This window comes from Sarcophilus harrisii, chromosome 2 (genome assembly GCF_902635505.1).
Source record: "Sarcophilus harrisii chromosome 2, mSarHar1.11, whole genome shotgun sequence".
Taxonomy (NCBI): domain Eukaryota; kingdom Metazoa; phylum Chordata; class Mammalia; order Dasyuromorphia; family Dasyuridae; genus Sarcophilus; species Sarcophilus harrisii.
Window position 1 is genome coordinate 568,190,925 of NC_045427.1, and position 24,175 is coordinate 568,215,099.

A 24,175-nucleotide genomic window follows, 5' to 3' on the forward strand; every position below is an offset into this window, starting at 1 on the left:
CATTTTTCTAATGCTGGCTAGACTATGCATCAAAGTGAAATGTCTTGGCATTCTCTATGACAAAATATTTTATATATTTACCCAAAATTCACTGTAGGCATGATATTTGTAAAATGGGGGTAATAATTTCTGAAGTACTTGCTTCACAAGAGTTAATTTAAGGTTCAAATGAAATAATGTGTGTGAAGTGATTTGTAAATCTTAAATATATGTCATATAAAACCATATAAGTTGTATCTTTCACATTAAATATCAGCAATTAAAATATTCATTAATAATCAAATCAATAGTTTAAACAATGCAAGCATTTGTAATATAAACTGTAGATATCCTTTTTGAGGGGTTTAGTTACAAAGAGCAAAAGAAGTATAGGACAATATTAGGAATGGAAGGATAGAGTGAAAGTTTTTTTAATTTTTTTTTCTTTTTGGTTTGTTTTTAGGATGGGCAGACATGAATATGTTTGTAGACAGTAAGTAATGAGTCAATAGACAAAGAGAAATTAAAAATAAGAGAAAATAGGGATGACAAAGGGATTCTCTATTAGAGAAGATGGGATGGAACAGGATCCCTTGAACAAATAGAAGGGTTAATTTTTTAAGGCCATTTCATCATGTGAGAGAAGGATGAAGGAGAAGATACGTTTCAAAGGGTATCTGAATATTAGGAAATGAGAAATGTGGAGAGACGAAGCTAACAGAGGATAGCCTCAATTCTTTCTTTAAAATATTACATAAAACTTTCAGTTGAGAGGGTATGAGGGAAGAGGAGTCGTGGTAGATGAAGACTGAAAAAGGTTTGGAAGAGCTGGTTGTAGAGAATGATACAGTGAGTTGATAAGGAAGGTATCACTAGACTGTCTAACAGCAGTGAAGGTCTAGTGGAGGTTGTTGTATTACATAAATTTGTGACCCAGTCAAAATGGTTCTGTGAATTTCTCCAACTTCTTTTAGTAGCACATGTGTAGGAGAGAAGGTGGTAAATGTTAGGAGTTATTCAAGGCTAGTAAGCCGTCTCTATTCTCATTACCCACTTAAATATAATTTCATTTGTATCTTATTTATTTGTATACATGAATAATGATCCTTTCCTAATTCCTTGCGATCAGGGATCATATCAATTATATTTATATCTCTCTCAATACATAGCAAGATAATCTGCAAATAAAAAATATTTAATACAGGTTTATTGAATGAGTGAAATTTTAGTTAAAGGCTGAGGGGAAAGGAGAAAAAAAATCTTATTAAGACTAAATTCATTGATAACAATTTATTGTTGGTGAAATTGTGAACTGATCCAATCATTTCAGACAACAGTCTGGAATTATGACTAAAGAGATATTAAACAGTCTATAAACCTTGAACCAGAAATACTACTACCATGTCTAGTTCCAAAATATGATTAGGGAAAAAGGAAAATAATCTATTTGTTCTAAAATATTTATAACAGTTGTTTGTTTTGTTGGTTTTTTTTTTTTTTTGTGGTAGCAAAGAACTAGAAATTGTAGAAATGTGTGTTAATTAGAATGGCTGAACAATTTATGGTATGAGATTGTGATAGAACACTACTATGCTATACTAAACGATGAGCTTCATAATCTTAGAAAAACATGGATAGACTTTCATGAAATAAGGAATAGGAAAATGAACAGAACCAAGAGAACACTGTATATAGTAACAGCAATATTATTCTAAGAACAACTTTGAGTGAATAAGTAATCTTGATTATTATAAACCTTCAAATTAATAACAAAGAACATATGAAAGAAGATACTTTTTGCATCCAAAGAAAGAAATGATAAATAGAAGTATGTATAGAATGATTTTACGTGTGTGTGTGTGTGTGTGTGTGTAAAATCATATTGAGTCTAATGGTAGACTCTAGGGTAGAAGAAGAAGGAAAAAGTATTTTGTGATAATTTTATTATATATTTAAAAGAAATAGCAAGTTGTATATAATAGATTTGTGGTTTCATGTGCAATTATCTTTTTATTATACTATGTTAAGGAAATGGTTGTTTCATTCCATAAATTAAAAATTAATTAAATAAAAAATTTTAAAAAGATTATTTTTAGGAAATAACTTTGCTCCTAACTCATGAAAGTGATTCACATTTTATACTGGAAAACTAGATTGAGAAACATAGTTTCATGATTTGTCTCCATTTATTTCTGTAGTTTTTCTTATGTAAATCTTTGTCTACTATCACTACTTGATTATATCTGTTTCAACCTTATCTGTTTTATGAACTCCTTCCTCATCTCTTTCTTCTTTCTGTCCAAGTAGCTATTGACAAAATAACTTATGTTTCCATTCATCTTAATACACATGCTTTATAATATGCTTCCTAGTAGCTGTGTCATTCTAGGCAAGTCATTTAACCCTATTTGCCTTGGTTTTTTCACCTGTAAAATGAGCTGGAGAAGGAAGTGGCCTACCACTCCAGGATATTTTCCAAGAAAATCTCAAATGGGGTCAGGAAGAGTCAAATACAACTGAAAAATAACTGAATGACATTAGAGAGTATAATTCACCTTCCTTCTATCTATTTGAGGAAGGTACCTATATTCTTTACATGCATGCATAGATATTGAAAGGCATGGTTCCTTCCTTACTTAGATTTTTTGTTTCCTGTTAACTTCTAGATATCTCAATTGCTACTCTTTATCTTAAATTTTACAACTATATATTGTATAATTGTAGCTAATCTTTAGGGTATTCATTTTGGTGAATATACATAGACAGTTTTTTCCCAACTCCTTTCTTTTCAGATTAAAACTTAGATTAACAAGTCTCCATTTTTAATAAGTGTTGTTATTATAATAACATTTCCAAAACCTGTTTTCTCATCTGCATCCCTAACCTTCATTTGGCAGCAGTTATTAGAATACTATCTATGCTCATATGGTCTCCAGTTTCTTTCTCAACACTTTGTCATATTTGACAATGCTTTCTAGGTTTTCTTTTTCTGGCAGTATCATTTGTACTCAAAGGGATTACTAATATTTGAAAGTAGTCTAATTGTTTTGGAATAATCTTGTGGAGTTCTCTAATCAAATCTTATTGTTGTTGATCCTTCACTCTTTTTTTTTTTTTTTTTTTTTTTTTCCTGAGGCAGTTGGGTTTAAGTGAGTAGCTGAAGATGGTAACACAGCTAGGAAGTGTTAAGTGTCTGAGGTCAAATTTGAACGTAGGTTCTCCTAATTTCAGGGCTGGTGCTCTATCTATGTGCCACCTAGCTGCTCCTCATTCTTCACTCTTAAAGAAAACTAATGACATCCTGGATATCTGGAAAACAGAAAACCTTTCTGTAGTTATCAGGTCAAAAATTATCACTAAACACCCCTTTAACCAAGAGTTACTACCTACCATTATTCTATTCTTCATCAAGTCTTTATTGATAGTTTCTCCTCTTTGAAAAGAAAATAGCTATTACTTCCATATTCACCTTCCTTTCTTTTGTCACTAACTTTTTACCTTGTCTTACCAACTTGTTTTCTTTTTTTACTCCTCTTGCTTTACCTTTTTTACTTGCTTTTACCTTTTCCTTGAATTTTTCTTCTTTTCTTAATTGTGTTCTTCCTCTTCCACTCAAGTTATTCTCCTTCAATTTTTCCTAAAGTTATCCCAAATATTGTCCCATCTAATTCAATCTTTGGTCTTTCTCACAATTCCAAACATATTCCAATCACTACAAATTTTTCCCTTTCTCCTACTTGAGTATTTTCCCTTTTATAGTCTCTTCTGCCATGCAAACTCTCTTCTAGGCTTGGTTAATATTTACTCTTTCAAGATTCTATCATCTTACAGTTTTCTCCCTTCACAAGTATTCCTAGATCATTTTCTGATCTTTTTTGTCCCATTTACTACCTATTATGCATTGAACTTATTTCTGTATGCAGAGTGTCCCTTTCTCTGGGAAAAAAGGTGAGCTTCTTGAGGGCAGGAACAGTTTTGCTGTTATTTATTGAAATCATAGAAACTTATTAGATCTCAATGTACTTCAAGGACAGTAGGTTCAGTTCTAAATTTTATCCTCAAACCAGTTCTTTTATACTCAACTACAGGATATTCCTTCAACTTTGAAGTAAAATATGAGTTAAAATAATAGTTGAAAGAGTTTTGTGCTATTAATCAGGAGCCTGAATTTCAGTCCCAAATGGGTCACTAATTTCTATAGTTGTCTTCAGGTATTCAAAAGGCTGCCTTGTAGACGAGTGATTATACTTGTTATACCTGAATAATGAGCATAGAGTCATAAACAATGAATGGAAGTGGAAAGGGACTTGACTTTTTTTTTTGGGGGGGGGGGGAGAACTACCTAGAAGTAGAATAGATTGTCCTGCATTGTGGCTCCTTCCTCACTGAAGATTTTCAAGCAATGACTGGCTGACCACTTGCTGGATGAACTGAAGTAGAGGTTTGAGGTAGAATAAGGGGGGGGGGGGGGTTAAGTTACTGAGTTCCCTTCCAACTTTAAATTTGGTGATACCCCTATAGAAAAATTAATTAATCTTCTTGGTGCCTCAATTTCTTCATCTTCAAAATGGAATGAATAATAGCTATTCTGTCTTCCACATAATTATATGCTAAGGATAAGTTTTTCTTTTAAAGCATTATAGAGAGTGTAAATTTCTGCATAATCATCAGGTAAAATGACACTATATTAGGAGAAAGACTTATTTTGGTAAAGAAAGCTTTTTAGTCTATAGTTTAATATTTTCCCCAACTACATGTAAAAACAATTTTAATATTTTTTTTCACATTTTGAGTTCCAAATTCTTTCCCTCCCTCCCTTCTTTCCTATCCTCCTCATTAAGAAGACATGCAATTTAACACAGATTATCTATATGTAATCATGCATTTCTATGTAAGTCATACTGTGAAAGAGAACACGGGAAAAAAGTATCTTTGATATGCATTCAGATTATATTGTTCTTTCTCTGGAGATGGATAGTACCTTTCATTATAAGTTTAAAGGAAACTTAAAAATAAATTTCTATTGAAATATTTTGTTTCTACATCACCTCCCTACACATATATGTATATCCTTCCCCACCCCCAGTTCATCTCTTATAAGAAAGACCAAAAAAAAAAAAAAACCTAACCCATAACTATAAAAAAAAGAGAGAGAAAAATCATTCAAGAAAAGCAATACATCAACTGTATTTGATAGGAAATGCAATATTCTACACTGAAAGGAGCTTTTAAGAAAAAAAAATTTCCATTAGATGAAGGATTGAAAGAAAATAATTCAAACTGTTTATACAACAAAAACTTTGTTGGCAATTTCCTTATCAGTGTTATTTGGGTGCCAATTTCCTTTTCCTACTGAGAGAAAGCATTTACAATTCTACTGTGCGTCAGAGCTGGGCTCTACTCCTCTTCTGTCCCAACTGCAAAATGGTCTTGACTCTTTTTGTTTTACAAATGATATTTTTTAAAGTACTTTTCTTTTGTTTTTCTAATACAACATAGTCTCAAGATGCCTCCTTGGTTGCTGAACACTGGAGAACTGAAGCCAAGTTAACTTTCCAATTGCCTTCAAGCAAATAGTTTCAGATGACCCGAGGCAGTCAGGGATCACCTGAGGGAGCCTGCCTTGGCCTCGCTTGTCACAGAAATACCAACTCTTAGAGCCAGGAAGATTCTTATAAATAATCTAGGCTAAATTTCTCATTTCATAGATATGGAAAATGAAGATCAAGGAGATTAAGAGGTTTGACCAAAGTCAAATAACCACTAAGGAGTAAAGGGAGTTTCAAAGCCCAGCTTCCTGAATCTTAGTCTATGAATCTTTCCACTATATTAAATGCCTTTGTTCTTCTGTGTGCCACATGTTTGTTTATTTAATTTGTGCCATTGCCTTCTGGGAAGGCCAGACTTGTATAATTTTTTTCTTTACACATTTGGAATTCCTGAGAAGTGTCAGAGCTCTTTGGGAGAAAAAAAAAAAAATAGAAGCATTTTAGTAGTTAAATTTGGTCTTTCTCCTCCATCTCTCCATCTTCAAAGATTATTCCACTAGAAGGTACTGAAGTATCACCCCAACATATAAATTAACCCTTGCCTAATCCTAGAAGTTTAGATAACTTAAAGTGATCATCTGGTTCTATCATGTTTACTTTCCTGAAGTAAGAGAGATGTAGTGACTTTCTTAGTCACACAGGGAGCAAGTATTACAGCTCAGCTTTGAACCTAGGTGTTGGGGAATCTAACATTAGTCAGTGCTTTTTTCACTCCCCTCCCCCCCTACATACTATCCTAAGTAAGCCACTGAATATTACAACCATGAAACAGTACATTAATCAGTAATCCCAAGAGTTTAGCAATGAGAGAAAGCAACAAAAACATGATTGAATGGAATCAAAGTCTGAAAATGTCTGAGTTGTATGCCCTGGCCCTCTACCTTCACACACACACACACAAAATACACTTTCCCTAATTTCATTGCTTTATTTTTCTAGGCTTCTGACACTTTTATTGTTGTTGTTCAATCATTTCAGACCCATGGAACTCTTCGTGATCTTATTTAGTATTTTCTTGATAAAGATACCAGAATAATTTTTTATTTCCTTCTCCAGCTCATTTTACAGATGAGGAAACTGAGGCAAACAGGATTAAAGTGACTCACTCAGAGTCTCACAATGAGTGTCTGAAGCTGAATTTGAAATAAAAAAAGGGAATATTCCTGATTTCAAGCCCAGTGCTTTATCCATTGTGCTATCCAGCTTCTCTACCCATTTCTCTTTCCAAACAATTAATTTAACTACTAGGGGGAAAATGTGTTGCATCACAGTTCCCTTTTATTGTCCTGCCTTGGTTTCCCCGAATTGTTCTGCCTCAGTTCCTAATTGTTCTGTTCAATCCTGCAATACCACCCCTCTCTCCTAATCACATGATCCAGATTAGGAGAAAGACCTTCTGTTTTAGATATCATCAGAATGTCCGGTGCCTCTTCCCATTCTGTAATCCCATTTTATCAGAATGGCAGGTGCCTCCCCCGACCCTGTCACTCTCAGTGCTCTGATTCCACCCCTGCCTCAATCTACCCCTGCAGGTGAGCCACTTGTATATATATGTCATTGAGAACTCACTTTGGTTGCTAGATTCTTGGAGACCATAGTCTCATTCAGCCCTGGGACCAAACCAAGGATCCATTTAGTCCCAGTAAATCTCTCCCTTTCAAATAAAATATTAAATTCTCTCTAATCTCTATATTGCTGAACATGGAATCAGAAGGACTTGAATTCAAATCTTGCCTCAGACATTTATTTAGCATGTGATCCCAAGCAAGTAATTTAATTACCAGCAATCCTTTCTGGATCTTGGTGATGGCTGTGGTACTAGAATAAAAAACTTAAGCTCATCTGGCCTGAGATCTCTATCCTGTTAAGTCAAGAATAAAGGAGAAACTTGTTAGATACAGGAACAGAAATTAAACTAATTGTGTCTTTTACATGGTAGGTTGAGGACTCTGAAATTAATGATGGGGTGTGGAGGAGAGGTTGGTTAGTGCTCCTCTGAAAACAAGGAAATCAAAAGCCCTTGCTATAAGGGATCTGAGATCATTTAATATCTGACTCAGTTCCTTGGCTTTTTTTTTCTTGCTATTCTATTTCACTAAATATCACATGCTATAAAATTTCATTAAATGTTTTCTGTACTGAATTCATATGTCATTTGAGGAGGCAACATAGCAGAGTGGGTTTGGACCCGAGTTTAATCCTGGAGTCAGGAAGACTTATTTTCCTGAGGTACAAATCTGGACTCAAATAGTTATTTACAATGTCACCCAGGCCAGTCACTTAACCATATTTTGTCCCTATTTCATCATCTATAAAATGGCAAAACACTCAAGAATATGCCACGAAAACCCCAAATAGGGTCATGAAGAGTTTGACCTGACTGCAATGATTCCACAAAATTGGATTGAGGACAACCTAGGTTCAAATCCTAATTCTGACATTTGCCAGGTATGTGACCATAAGCAAGCCATTTAACTTTTTTCAATCTCAATTTTTCCATCTGTAAAATGGGAATGTTATCCATAGTAACTTTTATGAGTCTTGAATGAAATAATGTATTCAAATATTTTAAAAAATAATGTGGAATGTTGGAGGGGATGTGGGAAAACTGGGACACTGATACATTATTGGTGGAATTGTGAATACATCCAGCCATTCTGGAGAGCAATTTGGAACTATGCTCAAGAAGTTATTAAACCATGCATACCCTTTGATCCAGCAGTGTTACTACTGAGCTTATATCCCAAAGAGATCTTAAAGAAGGAAAAGGGACTTGTATGTGCAAGAATGTTTGTGGCAGGTCTCTTTGTAGTGGCCAGAAAATGGAAACTGAGTGGATGCTCATCAGTCAGAGAATGGCTGAATAAATTGTGGTATATGAATATCATGGAATATTATTGTTCTGTAAGAAATGACCAGTGGGATGATGTCAGAAAGGCCTGGAGAAACTTACATGGATTGATGCTGAGTGAAATGAGCAGGACCAGGAGATCATTAATTATATACTTCAACAACACTACTATATGATGATCAATTCTGATGGACGTGGCCCTCTTCAGCAATGAGATGAAACAAATCAGTTTCATTTGTTCAAAAATGAATAGAACCAGCTACACCCAGTGAAAGAACTCTGGGAAATGAGTGTGAACCACTACATAGCATTCATTTCCAATCCCTCTATTTTTGTCCGCCTGCATTTTTGATTTCTTTTACAGGTTAATTGTACATTATTTCAAAGTCCGATTCTTCTTGTGCAACAAAATAACTATATGGATATGTATACATATATTGTATTTAACATAGATTATAACATATTTAATATGTATTGGTTTACCTGCCATCTGGAGGAGGGGACGGGGGAAGGAGGGGAAAAATTGGAACAAAAAGTTTTGCAGTTGTCAATGCTGAAAAATTACCCATACATATATCTTGTAAATAAAAAGCTATAATAAAAAAAATTTTTAACAAAAACTTTTATATAGAAACATCAGCAGGCATAAAGATGTAATGACTGGGGCTCAAAATTTTGAATATGAATAGACAGTGATGACTCAAGCAATACTTTGAAGTTAGGTACAGCTAGGTACTTCATAAGGTTTACAAAGCACTTTCCTCTTAACAACTCTGTGAAGTAAGATTTACAAAGCACTTTCTTCTTAACAACTCTGTGAAGTAAATAGTACACATATTATTTCCATTTAACAGATGAGAGAACCAAGACTCAGAAAGATGACGTGATTTGCCAAAGACTTCAGAACTTTTAAGTTCTGGAGTTGAAATTTAAAGTAGAGAACTCCTGACTTCAAGTCCAAGCTATACAGTAAAAGGCACAGTGTAGTAACATATCTGCTGACTTTGAAACAAGAAGACTAAATTCTCCTCCAGTCTCTGACGTATTATATATTATTAATACCTAATCATAATAGTATATCATATTCTCTGTTATATAATAGATACCTAATATGTTTTGAATAAATATATAATAATATAAATACATAATTATTTAAACCAATATTATACTCTTCAATATGGTGACACTGATCTCTTTTCTATTTCATCAACAAAACACACTATCTTTCAATTCTGGGCGTTTTTTCTTTTTTGTCCCCAAGGCCTAGAGTATGCTCCTTCCTCATCACTGGCTGGCTTCCCCAGCTTCCTTTAATTCCCAGCTCAAATCCCATCTCCTATAGGAAGCCTTTCCCAATCTCTCAATTCTACTATTCTCCTTTCCTAATTATTTCCTAACAATCCTGTGCATAGCTCAGTTGTACATATTTGTTTCCTAGTTGTTTCCCCTATTAGACAGTGAATTTCTTGAGAACAATGATTGTCTTTTGCCTTTTTTTATATCCTCATTGCTTAGCATAGTATCTAGCATATAGTAGGTGATTAAAAATGTTTATTACAAATGATTGACTTATATGGCTATGGGTAAATCACTTAATTTCTTGATCTTCAATTTCCTAATTAGTAAAATGGGGAAAGGAATATCCTAATACTTATTTCACAAACCTTACAGCATTATGTAAATGTCAGTAATTCTTATTATCACAGTGCTGTCTATGATTGTTACTAACCATAGTCATGTTTGCCCCTATGCTCAATGATCCCAAATTCTTATTTTTAGTTCTTGAGTCTGCTTAATAAATGTTTACGAATTAAATCAATCTGCTATGCTTAACAACTGTAACTTGCAATTTTTAGAGTGTTGTAACCCTCATTAGCCTTTTCTTTGGGAAGTTATTTCAGTGCCCATCACACAGAAGGTACTTAATAAATGCAAGTTGACTGACTGACTCATTGGTCTTTTCTAACTCTAGTGACCCTCTTTGTTATCTTTTTTCCTGACTTTGGCACCTTCCTTCCATTGAGTAATCTCTTTTCTCCACTTATCCTAACCCCTCAATGTGTTACAACTAGAGCCTGGCCATTGGCTGTTCACATCAGTCTACTTCTCGGATGACTCTGTACATTGGCTGAACAGGTAAAGGCACAAGGCATAGGGGTTCAGGCAGTGATCCAGAGTTCAATGATCCTAAATCTCTGGTCCTTTAATATAGGGGTGAACAAAGAGGCCATCCCCCCTGTTAAACGAAGCCTGTGTCCTAGACAGTACCATGACCGGAACCAGTCTGACAAAGACATGAGTTGAAGACATAAATTTTCTGTTTATTTCACCCTTCCCTGCCCCCTTTCCACTAGATAGGCAGACCAAGGTCAGAGTTATATTATGAAAGTGTCCAATCACTCCTATCACTCCATTTGGGCTAGACAAATAATGGCTTTTGGAATCAAAAGAATCGATAAGTTCCAAAAGACCACTGGACAACCACATTGGTCTGCCAGCCTGCTTGCCCATGAGCACTCTGCTGACATGGACAGCTGCTTAAAAGGAACTAGGACCAGCCCTTCAATTACCAGACTCTGGAAATCGACAGCACAGTTTGACTAATTGGATGCATTCTATCAGGAATCATGATGAGAAGACATGAATAGAATTATACCCTCTTTCTTAATCATACTCAGTCCCTTTCAAACACAACTCTCTTTCACAGGAGGTATTTTGCCACCAGACTCAGGATGTTGCTATTAGCAATACTTAAGCAGATGGGGATAGTGGTTCTCAAACAAATTTGGAACTGAAAGGGAGGGCATTTCTACTCTCTGATGGCTGGCCTGGTGTTTTTTAAAAGGGCATATTCTGCTTTTGTGTATTCCTTTAAGGGTCCATGAATCAATAAGTTCAGAAATTCTTTAAGTAATCTCTATCTAAGGAGCCAAGAATCTAACAGTACAATTACCTGGAACAAACCTTTTCCTAAGAGTCAGGAGGCATAAGTTCTAGTCCCTTAGTCCCTAACAAGAGAAAAACTCAAGTGAGTTGCTTCCTCTGACCTCAGTTTCTCCTTTTGTCAAAGGAGAAGTTCAGATAAGATGATTACCAGGATTCCTTCTAGTTCTGAAATTCTATGATTCTATGAAGTCAGATAATCAGTCAACATTCAACAGTATTTTCTACATGCATAAATTGCCCTTTGTCATGTAACAGGCTTCCAAGTAGTCCTTTTTGCACTCTCTCCTCTGTTCTTGTAACTTCCAGAATAACCTAAAACACAAACCTGACCTTTGTTACCATCTTACGCAAAAACTTTCAGTGGCTCTCAAGCATCTCTCTAAGATAAAATATTCCTCAGTATGATCTTTATTTAATGTTCTGCCCCTAATTTTCTTTATTTCACAGGCTTCAACTAAACCAGATGTTACTTGAATTGGACATAACAGGCACTATCCATCCTGACTATTCTCTTAATAGGTAGCATGAACTCCATTGTCTTCTCCAGCATTCCCAATCCTTTTTCTCCCTTCAAGGCTCAACTCAAGTGTTACAGCCTATATAGAAGCCTTTCCCAATCTCTTCCTCCCCTCCTCCCACCAAATTGTTCATGTTCTTTTCCTTCTCTGGTTACTTTGTATTTGTTACTCCATCACATCTTTCTACTTATTGAAGAGAAAGGACCTTACCTTTTGCCTCCTCAAAGTTCTAATCCTAACAATTCTAATAGCTTTGTGAAATCAGGCAAATCAAGTTCCCTTTAAGGACATCAGGTTCCTCACTTGTAAAAACAGTAACAGTTCATTTTTATGAAGCACTTTACAAGTGACAAAGCACTTCACATATATTATGTCTACCATGGCTGGCAGGTAGGTTGTATAAGTATTCATGATTATTATAACCCCTGCTTTGTATAGATTAGGAAACTGGAGAACCAAGTCCCTTGCCCAAGTAGCAAATGGCAAAACAGGGACTCCTAATTCCTAAGACATAGGTCTTTTCCCCAAAATGTCATCCTAACATGAAAGGATTGGAGTAGCTTATCTCTAATTTGTCTTTCAGCTCCATGAGATGAGGTAGAGAAATCACTTTTACTTGAAGGAAAGAAAAATGATGATGGAAAAATATATCCCAAGAGTCTACCTTCATTTTCTCTTATTTGGTCATTTCTCTTCAATGCCTCTCTTGTCTGTTGAAGGGGACATAAGAGGGAGTGATCACAATGTAATAGCATCATACACTATGATAATATGCAGTTAGCCATTTATCCATCATGTATTAAGAAGTGCTTATCATGTGCCAGGCACAGTGCTGAGCATGAAAGAGACAAAAGGAAAGCAAAGAATCTTCTCCCTCCTTAACAGGGGAGACAAACAGACACTCCAGAAATACAAAATAAATAACCACACATATATATATATATATATATAAAGTAAAATATAAGGCAGTTTGGGAGGGAGGAAGGTACTAGCAGATGGGAGAATCAGAAAAGACTTTTTGTAGAAAGTGATGTTAAAGTTTGCATGTGAACACTCACCCAACTTGGAAGTAGGCAGATTATCTATAGGGTGACAGAAATTGTGTGTTCTAGCCCACTACCTCAGTATGGAATTTCCCTCCCTTTCTCCTTTTTTTTTTCTTTTTCTTCATTGATTTAGATAATACAGGAGTCCTCAAACTACGGCCTGCAGGCCAGATGCGGCAGCTGAGGACATTTATCCCCCTCACGCAGAGCTATGAAGTTTCTTTATTTAAAGGCCCACAAAACAAAGGTTTTGTTTTTACTATAGTCCGGCCCTCCAATAGTCTGAGGGATAGTGAACTAGCTCCCTATTTAAAAAGTTTGAGGACCCCTAGAATCTTATTGCATGGATAGAACACCAGCCCTGAAGTCAGGAGGATTTAGAATATTGTATTCCAAAGATCATACTCTGTGTGTATGTATATATGTGTGTGTGTCTTTCTGTATCTCTCTGTCTCTCTCTTTGTCTCTCTCTGTCTCTCCCTTTCTCTGTTTCTGTTTCTGTCTCCATCTGTCTCTGTGTGTGTCTCTCTCTTTTGTCTCTGTCTTCTCTGTATCTCTGTCTCTGCTTTTGTCTCTGAATCTCTCTGTCTCTGTCTCTATCTCTGTGTCTCTGTCTCTGTCTCTATTTCACAGGTTTCCCTATTACTACAAGTGCTACAAGTAGCACCTACATGTACTTTGCCTTTCACGATGGGGTCTAAATCCAAAAGTGGAGCAGAGAAGGAAGTTCTTTCCCTCTGTTTCCCATTGTTAGTTGCAATAAAACCCTTTCAAGAACCTCTAATGGGCTATATGCTTGCTAGAGGGCAAGAGGGTGAGAAATAAGCTATGAGATGATATTCTATTCCCTAGAGGACCAGAAGGAGAAAAAAAATATGATGAGAAGCAATGGAAGATGACAATATAAAAGGAAACAGGAAGGAGATTCCCTAGGATCCTCAAAAAAAGGAAAAGAAGGACAAGGAACTGGCTCTGATTTAAATTATTTCCCATACTATGTTTATATTATGGGCTATACCAGTGGGAGGTCCTAATCCTCAACCCTACCAGATCCTCAGCCTATTCCCTATTTATAAAGCTCCTGGCTCTGCCCTTCCCTCTCTCTGACCCCTATTCCTGCCCTGTCAGCAGACTTTTCCCAATTCTTCTTTGTTGGACCAAGTTTCTCAGGCTGCATAGCTTCACACAGGGCCAATGAATACATTTGAAAAGCATGAGAAAACTTGGTAAAGCTAAATGAATCTGCAGAGATTTGGTGGAGAGGATAGAGAGAGAGGGAACTAACACAGGCCTGCAGAGAATGACAGAGCAGCTTTATGTGACCTACTTATCCAGAAAATGAATTAACTGATTTTGTGTCTTTTTTTTAAACTGGAAGTAATGCCCAAGGAAAGAAGAAAAATGCCCACATAGAATGTTAGAGACCCACTCTTTTACTACCATCCTCTCCCAACTGCCTTCACCTTTCTATGAAGGGCTGAAACTCTGAATAGGTGCACTGGAATCAGACTACTGAGCCCTTAAGGCTAATTACCTTTTGGACAATATTCTATTAGCATATGCTTGGAAAAATGGCCCTTCTCACTATTCTGTGCTGGCTCCATCTTTTGGTGTATACAGATAATCGGAGGAGGGATTAGGGGGTGGAGTAAGACAAGTCAGAGTCACTTTGGAGGAGGAGGAGGAGAAGGGAGGTCAGTCATTGGAGAGCGTGTGGCAGTTTTGTCGATCCCCTTCACTTCTCCCCCTAAAGACCAAGGACTTTTGCTTCTCCTGACTCCAGCTGATTCTAGGCCTCCAGGGAGCTAACCCAGACTTCACACTTTCCATTCTCATTGCTCCTACCAGCTCAGCCCAGGCCTTTATTGTTGTAACAGCCTCTTAGCTGGTTTTCTTGCCCTCAGGTTCTTCTTTCTTCTCATGCTACACTCTATCATTCTGTACTATTCACCATTATTTCCAACTTAAGGTTCTGCTTCTTTTCTTTGCCCATACCATCCCCTTTTTTGGAATGTGCAGTCCTGCCTTTACCCCCATTTTACCCACTGAAATGCTGCTCAATGAACTCTGATCAACACAATGAATCCACAACTCCCAAGGACTAATGAAAAAATATGATGCCCATCTCCTGATGGAGATACAATGCAGGAATTATTTTGTTTAATTATACATGTTTGTAACAAAATTTTTGTTTTTATTGCTTTCTCAATTGGTCAAGGGAAGAAGGAGAAAAGGTAAATTTTCACTTGAACATAAGCTAAAATTTAGTTTTAAAAAAAGAAATCTTATCTATCCTTCAAAGGATACCTTAAAAGCCAGCTACCAAGATGACTTTCCTGATTTTCTTCCAGTCAGAAGTGATCTCTTCCTATGCTTCATTCATATAATACTTAGTTTGTATTTATGGTCTAGTTTTTATATTATACTTCTTTATGTACTTGGTTGAATTCCTTAATAGCAAGGATCATTGATTTATAACTTTGTACCCAAAAAAGTTCTTAGTAGAATACCATACAAATTGGAAGTATTTATTGAATGAATTAAATTGAGGTGAATCTAAAATAAATTTCAAATGCAATAAATGAGAACTGCAGTTCAAACTGGAAAGCGTGACCCAAAGTGTTTAAATAAAGCAGTTAACCATTCTCTGGCTACACACTCCCTGAAAACATGAAAACTAAAAAGTTTGTGAATTTTATTCTTTACTCAAACAAACTTTTTAAAGAGTGAATTCAAACAATGAATTTTAAAAGCTTAATTTACTAAAAGAATTTTAATTCTTTAAAGTTTTATTTTTTCAAAATAATGATTTTTTTTCTTTACTGAAATCAGTTTCTCTTCTTTCAAACTAGATATTAAAATGGCCTCAGTCACAACTTTTGCTTAGAATCAATTATTTACCTGTAGTTATGCTAAGATCATGGATTTAGAGCTAGAAGAAAAGACCTTCAAGGTCATCTAGTCTAACTCCCTCATTTTATGGATGAAGAAACTCAGACTCAGAAATGTTAAATGATTTGCTTAAAACCTCACAGGCCTAAGTAGCACAGCAAGGTTTAAACCCAGATTCCCAGACTTTTCTTGCAGGGATCTTTCCAATACACCATATTCCTACTAAAACTGATCTTCCGACTAAACAATGACTTATCTAAATCAGTCACCAGAGTATTCAGTGAATTCAAGTCAAGGTCATCTACCTCACTGATGATAATTGTGTAAGGTGAAAAGTCTACAAGCTAAGACTAAAGTGTAAGGAGAGTAGACACACATGATTTTTTTTTTTTTTTTTGATCATAGATAATTGTTTACTCAATGCAGTCTCTGCAGCTGAGATGCAACAAAATATGGATTGATTCTCTGCTGCTTATGCTATTTTTGACCTAATAATTAACACCAAGAAAACATAGGTGCCCCACTAGTTAGCACCATACTTTTATGTAATATCATAGATTACAGCAAATGAAATACTTATATAAGTTTACTGATTTTGGCAGGGATCCCTTTTCAGGGATGTGCATTGATAATGAAGTTGATGCATGCATTGTCAAACAGTTGGAAGTTTCTGAAGGAAAGTGGGAGAGAAAAGTATTAGATTGACTACCAAACTAAAGGTCTATGGAATTATTGCACTGATTTCATTGTATGCCTATGGAACCTGGATACCATACCACATATCACAAAACTGAATCACTTCCATTTAAATTGTCTTAGAAAGATTCTGAAGATCAACTCACAGGATAAGGTATTGGACACTAAGGAGCTTTCTCAAACTAAACTACCAGACATTCAAACTCCACAGCAAAAAGCACAACTCCATTGGTCAGGCTAATGCTAAGCATACACTTGCTTAAAAGACTATTTTACAAAAGACTCATACAAAGCAAGAGCTCACATGGTAATCAGAGGAAGCAATACAAGAATTTCAAGGTCTCTCTGAAGACCTTTGGAATTAGTTGTGTAACAGACCCATCTAATGTGGTATGCCCTTATCTCTGAGCAAGGCAGATTTGAAGTAATTCAAAAGAAACTCCAGACATAAAAATTTGGGAAAATCACCCCAAATATGCACATGGCCTATTTATGAATCTGTGACAATAAGACCATGAGACATGGTCTGATCAGTCAGAGTCAGAAACACTATAATTTAACTCTAACATTGTGAAGTTATTTTGGTCCTCTGAAAATAAAGGACAACAGCCAATCAACCACCTTTCCCCACCAAATAAGGCTTATTTTCATGATTTACTGAAACCAGTCTTTCTTTAGATAGTCTGTCTATGCTCCAGAGACATCCCTCATTTTGTGGAATCTTCTCCCCAGTCCCATTCCCACCATTCTATATTGAATTCTGGATAAAAACATATAGATTCCATACATATTCTCTGTTTATAGCATTAGAAATAAGTAGATGATAATAGATAAATCAATATCAATTAATCAATAAACATTTATTAGATATGGATAAGCAAATAAATCAAACAACAAACATTTATTAAATACAAATACTGTATTTTTGGACTATTATGTATTATAATGTACAATTAAATACATAGTAGATAGAGCAAACTTTTGCTAAGCATTCCAATTAGAAAAGCCTTTTAGAGACCCTATTCCACCCATCAAACCCCTAACCTTCTGTATCTTTCAGCTGCCCCATAGAATAAGTAGGAACTAAGAGTTCTGGATATCAAAACAGTGGCACAGAACTTGGTGTCAAGGGCACATCTTTCTCCTGCCTTACATGATCTGAAGATAAATGGAGTTAAATCTCTGGTGAGATATCTACATGGTAGTTTCCATTTCCTACCTTTTATTATCCTATCTTGGAGGTATCAGTTGTTGCCTTAGTTTGAGGAATTGATAGTGTTGTCAGTCATTTGTTTCATAACTGACTCTGTGATCCCACTTGGGGTCTTCTTGGCAAAGATATGTGAGTGTTTTGCCATTTCCTTCTCCAACTTATTTTACAGAGAAACAAACTAAGGCAAACAGGGTTAAGCTACTTGCCCAGGGTTACACAGCTAATAAATATCTCAGGTCAGATTTGTCTTTCTGATTCAAGGACCAGCTCTCTAACTACTGCTTCACTTAGCTACCCTTGAGGGATGGGTGCTTTCTTACAATACTTCCCTTCTTATCCTTGTTTCTTCACCTTTGTCACCTGATACATACAACCTTCTCTTATATAAGTAAAATGCACAAAATTAAAGTGTATTGCTTTGGGCATTAAATAGCTGGTTTAATTCGTCTGCAAAGCCCCTCCTACCCTTCATGCTCATGTTGCTTGTCCTAGTCCTGAAAATGATCATGACATCAGGGAAGTAAATTGGTTTTACATGATGGTGGGACCCCTATTTCAGAAAATGGCAGTCTCCTGAGGTTCAGATGCTCATTGGCACTAACATTACTGTCCTTGGGAAACAAATATGGTAGAGTTACATATTCTTTATTGATTTGCCTTTAAGGTGATAAGGATTTGATGTAATCAACTGAAAAGACTTAAAAGAGTTCCATTCCCAGAGATCTTACCCCTAATTATAAGCCTTAGGTTCTATTACAACATTTCATATCTTGTGTCCAGTGGACTTGACCCCTTGGCATTTGTCACTTCCATGGGGTATTTCAATCTAAAGGAAACAGTAAAACAATGAAAGTCTCTTCCTCTGCTCTCTTGACACATCTCTATTGGAAAAGAGAGAGTAATTAAAAGTCACATTCAAGGTCAATTAGTTTAGAGGTTTTATCTACTATAGAAAGAGACTGAGAATCAACATGTGCACTTTACAAATATGACCCATATAATAAGGCATTTTCACAATCCCAATATTTAACTTTGGCTCATGAACTATGTCAATGCCTTTTATCATCAATAGACTTTGGGCTGGCCTGAGAGCATTGCAATAAGCTATTTCCTACTCAACGTGAACTATAAATCTCATGTAAATTATCCAATACTCTCTCTGACCATGGTTAATAATTCAGAGATAAGACACACAGAGATGAAGCCCAAACCCCCAAACCAATCCTAGAGTGATGGTTGCAATCATTTTATGGAAAACTTCTGCTTCCTTTCTCTTCCAGAGACACTTCTTCTCTAGAGACACCATTAAAAGATTTTATCTTTCCCAATAAATATCTTTCAACCAAGTCTTCCACATACTTTTTTTTTTGCTTTTTTTTTGTTTGTTGAGTACTTTTCATTTTATATTTCATTTACTGATAAAATCTGTCACAACTGAATTCTTCCTTCTATCAGATACAAACACTTTAGCAAAATGCAACCAAACAAAAAACTGTATCAGAAAGATTTTGCAACATGCCATGCCTATAGTGCCTCATCTCTCTAGAGAGAGAAGGGAAGTTTATCTGATCTAGATTGGTCATTTAATTAATTTTATTTCAGTTGCTTTTTAGGGTTATTTTCATTCCAAATACATTTTAAGTATTCTTTCAAGCAATGCACAATCCTTTATCAAGTAGTTTATTTTCCTCTCAGTCTTTGTCATTAGCACAACTTTGCTTGTAATTTGATGCACAGTGATATCTCCCCTTCCCAAGATATATTTCCTGGAAGATTTTTTTTCAGATGACCAAAAAGTTAGAAAAGCATTATCTCTGAGTGAAACCAGAAAGCTATTCTCTTTTCTTTCTACATTCTCCAATCCCTGCTCAGGTTGATCACAGATTTATTGACTTTTGGACCTAAATGGGGCCTCATAAATCACCCAATCCAAAACTTTCATTTTACAATGAGAAAACCAGCATCCAGAGAAGGCAAAAGGTTTGCCTAATGTTATATAATGAAATGGTGGCACATCATGCTGTCAATTTTTTCTATTTGTGCAGTCTGATATTCTCTTAGCCTGATAAGGTGGGAAGTAGTAAGAAGGTATAGAGATGTTTAGTGTGAGGGAAAAACAGGAACCAAAATCATTTTGTGAAATCTTGATGGACTGACAAGGTAGAAATCTTCCAGCCACTGAATGGGCTAATAGTACAAATTCCCCATTCAAGGAGAAATAAAACATAATAAACTATATTTGGATATGGTAAAGTAGATGGTCTATTTTAACTGTTGTAACAGTTATTTGCCATCCTTGAATAAGAGATACCTGCACTTTTGTCTAAGTAGATTTGCTGTCTCCTGCCTTGAACAGGGAATGTCTTCTTATTCTAATTTATTTTAAGTTTTTTAAAAGCCCTACTAAATGTCTTCTCATTCTAATTAAAAAAGAAAAAACCTTTCAACTGTGTGACAAAGTCTCTCTCTTTACATTAGCTGATTTATCCTTTCTCTACCTCCTGCCTACACTATCACCCTAATAAGTGTTTCTTTTCAACCCCAAATTTCTGCAAAATGCTGCCAATTTGCTGAATAATCTAAATGGACCCGAAAAAGTTATAAAAATCGAATCAATACCTCAGAAAAACAAAGCTGGCTTTCAGCAAGAGAAATTTGTCTTAGTCTGTTTCTATATTTCTTTACTTTCAGTTTGCCTCCTATCTTTGACTCAGTCATCCCTGTTCCATCCCTCATCAATAATAAGAAGTATACATTTCCCAAAAGATCCCATTCCTCTCTATCAAGAGAATTTCTCCCAAATTAACCAGGATCAGTCCTGGGAATCCTGGATATATCAAAACCTAATAAGCGAAAATTCCACAAGCTAATGTGGATTTTTAAACTATTCATAAAGCTGGTCAATGTCCAGATTTTATGCTTAGGTGGATTTTCACTGCAGAGTGAGATCCACTGGGTCAACAACATCAATTGGGATCCTGCTAGAAGAAGAGTCCTGGTTTTTTGGAAAGCAGTCATTTATTCATATTTATTATTAATGTAATCAGTCGTTTCATCTTTCTTGATGAGGTTCAGGCAGAAATAGTCCTGGAACAATTACTAGGCTACTATCATTCCTTATATTTAATGTTCTAAGAAAAATTGCCTTGGTAATTTTTTTTAAAAAACCTGTTTTTGGTAGCTGAATAAAGTATTGAGATGCAGGCTCACCATCTGTAGACTCACTGAAAGCGTCCCTGGCATAGTCCCATTGGCAGATAGGACAACAGGAGTCATCTGCATCTCCTCCTGTGCCCACATGATTTTAATTGCCTCTTCGAGGTCTCTATATTTTGAAATATTATCATTATTATTAATATTTAGAAGCCTAAAAAAACATATTGCTTCACAAAGTCTGGGAAATTCTAATCCTCACAGTCACAGAACCCTCAGTAATCATTTTTTTTCCCTTCCAATGAGGAGAATCTAATGCAAATGAACTAGGCTTGAATAATCTAGGTTACACTGAGAGGGGGAGGGGAAGGGAGGGAGGGAGGGACGGAGGGACAGAGGAAGAGAGAGGGGGAGGAAGGGAGGGAGGAAGAGAGGGAGAAGGAGGTACAGAGAAAGAGAGAGAGAGAAGGAGTAGGAGGAGGTGGAGAGGGAGAGGGAAAGGAAGAGAGAGAACTCAGTAAGCCCTTACTAAGTGCCAGGTGTGTATACAGGTATTTAAGGAAGAATAGTACCTCTAGTGTGAGGGCTTACAGAGCTCTTTTCAGAATTACTCATCTATCTTTGGTGCGCAATTCACACTGAATTCTCACCTATAACTCCAAAAAGCTGTTGTATGCATAGTGGCCCACACCAGTAAATTGTCTCAGCACATGGGCTAAATTAGGTTGGGAGTAGCTGAGAGACCTCAAATCCATTAATTGAGGGGTGTTTACTCCAACCACATAAAGACTTTGCCCAGTGGAATGGGCAGATGAGAATAATTTGTTTCAATAGCCATGAAGATGGCTGAAACAGAGACTGTGGAGCTTGTTCAGATATCAGAATTGCCAACCACTGCACTCTGAGCCATCATCAGTCATTCTGCCTTTTGACTTGCTACTAATCCCAATGTCTCTGGAAGAGAAAGTGGGGTTGATAACTTTGTGCAACTCTGCCTCACTATGCCCAAGTCAAGTTATCCCTTTGTGAAATCACTGCTCCTTTTCAAAAACAAGGGATAAACAACAACAATGTGTCAGGCATAATGCTACATATCTAGTGACACAAATAAGTTCAAGCAAGATAGTCCCTACTTTAAAGAAAGTTATACTCTATAAGGAAAACAACATATAATGGGATGCTGGGAAAGGTGGAAATGGGTTTGGGGTAAAGAATACTAGTGCAGAGGATGGAGCAGAGCTTAAAGGAAGTGGCAGTAATAGAGACCCAATACTGAGCAAGATAAAGCAAAAACCTCATGCTATGGGAGGCTAGGAGGAGTCAAGGATGGAGGCCATGACTCTAGTGTGATAGAGATGGTTAAAAAATATGGTGGTGGTGGTGTTAATCTTATACTCATTTCTTTCAATGAGATACAGATGGAAATCGGGAAAATTCCCTATCCTTTTATTCTTCCATAGTATAAGTTAGCACAGTAGATATGAATGAGAGGATGTATACTATTGCTAGCTAGAATTTCCTTTCTTCCAGGGATATCAATTAAATTCAAATTCAAGCACTTGGCACCCCAGAGACCTACATCCAGCACCACCAACCACCAGTCCCTTCCCCCTCCCACCAATAACCAAGCTTCTTCACAGATGGCAGACAAATAGATTTCATGTTTAAGAGATGAAGTGGCAACTGTGCTTCGGGATGACCTTTCCATCAGGAAGACAGATTGGCTATCTGAGCCAGTCTCCTGGAGTTTGTCAAAAGTTTCCAGGTAGTGTCTCACATTCCTGTATTCCCAGATGGGGAAGGGACCCTGCAGAAACTGCAAGTATCTGGGATCCTGCTAAACATCTAAGTGAAAAATCGACTTCCCTATCTCTCTCACGCTTTCACTAGAAGTTCCATCTCTCTTGTAGTTTGATGTCTTATAAAAAGTGAATATTTTTTCTAAAGTGAAAAGTGAATTTTTTTTACCATGAACTTCTTTTCATTCCAATATATCGCTCAACCCCCATCCCATTTGGAAATGGCTTCTTTGATTTGAAACCAATGCAATCTTTCTTCACTTTGGTCTTGTGGGAAATGGGAGGAGTTTTGGACCAAGGAACACAAAGAGAGAACAGGGATCTGTCAGCTTCTCCCCCTAACCTCTCCTCTATTTCATAACCTTTGGGAATTAAGAAAAGGCTTCTCTGAAAGCAAAATGGACACAAAAAGCTCTTGGAGAACAATACTGTCAGTGTTGTGAGATTTCTTTAATAATATTGGGCCAGAGTCCAGGAGATAATGGCACCCAATGGCCACTGTTCTCACACATTCTGTTCCAAATTGTATCCATTTAACGAGGAGAAAGAGCAGTGTTGTGCTGGAATCAGGAGACCTGGATTCTTGTGATGCTTTTACTGAAATTTGGGCAAATCTTGGAGTTTCAGCTTCCTTACCTGAAAAAATGAGAGGGTTGGACTTAGATAGTCTGTAGAGTTCCTATGGGTTCTCCAATTCGATGACTCTTCCACAGTCACTCCACTCCTTTGAGCACTGAACTATGTGCTACTGTCAGAAAGTCAAATGAACAGAGATTGAACAGTGCCGTCTAAAGGTTTTACTCCCCATTTCTTGTTTAAAATTTTAATTGTGTTCAAAGGAAAAGAAATAACATAAATTTCTGGAAAAACCAAGGTGAAAAAAAGTTATATTCTATGTATGTTAGTTCTGGAAGGGATGTCAGAGATTATCTTCTTTAATTTCTTCATTTTTATAGATGAGGAAACTGAGGCATGGAGTGAGGCTTTGACAGTAAGAGGCAGCAGAGTTAAGAATCTGTCTGGACATCTAGATTCTAATTCCCCAATAAATTTAGCTTTCTATATTTTATTTATTTAATATTTCCCCCCAATTATATTCAAAATAAAAAAAATTACATTTGTTTTTTAAAATTTTGAATTCTAAGTTCTCTTCCTTATCCCACCCACAATTAAGAAACCACACTTGACATTATGCAAAACATTTCTACAAAAGTCTAGTTGTGAAAGAAATTATAGAATACCCATCCTAATAAAACTAAAAAGTCTTCATGTGAGAGAGTGAGAGAGAAAGAGAGAGAGAGAATGCTTTGATCTGTATTCAGACCTAATCAGTTCCCTCTCTAGGTCCATACCCAGAAGTCCTTCAGAGTAGTCATGGATGATTGTACTCCTGAAAATAGCAAAATCATTGATAAATGGTCATCCCAGAAAAATGTAGATTTCTTTACTTATGCTTTGTTCCATATCCCATTAGATAAGCTCATTATGAATATGGATTTGTTTCATTCTTTTTATTTGCATCCCCTAATACAA